Below are 1,880 nucleotides of genomic sequence, written 5' to 3' on the forward strand. Positions count from 1 at the left end.
GAGAGAGAGAGAGAGAGAGAGACATAGAGAGTAAGAGGTAGAAAGAGATAGAGACTGAGAGGCAGAAGGACAGAGAGACAGAGAGACAGCGGGCGAAAGACAGCGGGTGAGAGAGACAGAGAGACAGCGGGTGAGAGAGAGAACCAGGGAGATAGACAAAGCAAGACAGTGAGAGGAGAGAAAAGAGAGAAGGGAAAATCGGACAGACGAATGCAGAGAGTGTATGTGTGTGTATGTGTGTGTGTGTGTGTGTGTGTGTGTGTGTGTGTGTGTGTGTGTGTGTGTGTGTGTGTGTGTGTGTGCCTGTGTGTTTGTGTATCTGAGAGGGAGAGAGAGAAAAGAGAGGACAGTGTTTGTGTAGCGGTGGCCTGCTTGGCCCGTCGGAGCCACGGCGAGGAGGAGAGGAAGTGGGGAAGTGAGGAGTCGGGACTGTTGAATGGAAAAGGGGAATACAAAGAGCGCGGGTGAATGGTGGAAGTAGAGCAGAGAGAGAGCGCACCGCAAGAGATGCACAACAAGTCTGACGCAAGCTACACCAGGCGACCACTGTCGGTGGCAAACACCAGTGGCACAGATTGTTTGATATGCACTTTAAACATGGACCTTAATAAACAGATCAATAGGAAGGACACTCGCCATTCAGCGGGCCTTTCACTTGATGTGGTGGCTATGAAACAAGGCCTCACTCTTTCATCCTTTCATCAAACGCACAGCTGGCCCCATTCGGGACTCCCCATTCTGTGGTTATCACGGAACAGAACAAAAACAACATGCTCCTCCGTCCTTGTGGGGCCGGGAGAGCCTGAAGCTCAGTGGCGTGGTAGACGGGAGTGCGACCCCAAGGCTCGTGTCTTTCAGGTTTTGTCTCTGGTCTCAGGCGGGAGGAGAGAGTGCACTTAGTGGACGGCCGCGCACCGATAGAAGCTGATCGCATCTCACAAACAGCAGCGCCGCAATCACAAGTCGTCATGCTGTCAGTCCGTTCCGGGAGTTGATATAGACTATGTAGATTGGATAACTTAATTTAGGTCAACTCTAGCCGGCACTTGATAAAGGTTTGAGATTACTTCTGCAATTTCATAATTTAAACCCCCCTTGTAGATCATTGTAAATTATTTCAAGAGTCTCAAAGTATAATCCTTATGAGCCACACAGAAGTGTGTGAGCCCGGGAATTATCCTATACTACTCAATATACTACTATCCTATACAACTTAATATTGCACTACAAAACACACACCAGCTTCAGAAGCTAGCCGGACAGTAACAGTGGCATTGTTGGGAGCTGGATGGTATTGAACGTGACTGTTGAGGACGGACTCAAACACTTCAGGATGATCCACCTCGTGACGAGGACAGGACTGCCCCGATCGGTTTCTATGCAGACTCTGGCTAATAACACCCTGTCCACTCCACTGGGGGGTAGGGGGGAGGGGGAGGGGGGGGAACTGTGCGTCAGTGTCCTTGAGCGATGCCTCTAGTTGTGCTGTGGTTTGTAGCTGAGTCCTCTCTCGATAGAGAGACGGATACGGACGTTGGTTATCCATCTCTCCGGAGGGAAACTGTTCAGTCATAGCAGCCAGTTGCACAGTCAACAAACAATCAATTGCCTAATAATAATCGTTTTAAAGCAATATCCATTTCAATAGACTTCATTCACACGTTTTGTTTGTCCTATGATATCATTATGGTCACTGCTAATCTTACTATCATCACATTCATATCATTATCATATTGGTCAGCAGAGCAAAGCATAGCATAGAAATTGCATCATAGAATTGAATGTTCAAAATAATAGTATAGCTCAGTGCGATGTAGCATAGCGTAGTATAGCACTGCATAATGAAGCATAACATAGGGTACTACAGTAAAGCATGGCGT

This window comes from Gadus chalcogrammus, chromosome 8 (genome assembly GCF_026213295.1).
Source record: "Gadus chalcogrammus isolate NIFS_2021 chromosome 8, NIFS_Gcha_1.0, whole genome shotgun sequence".
In the NCBI taxonomy this organism is placed as follows: Eukaryota; Metazoa; Chordata; class Actinopteri; order Gadiformes; family Gadidae; genus Gadus; species Gadus chalcogrammus.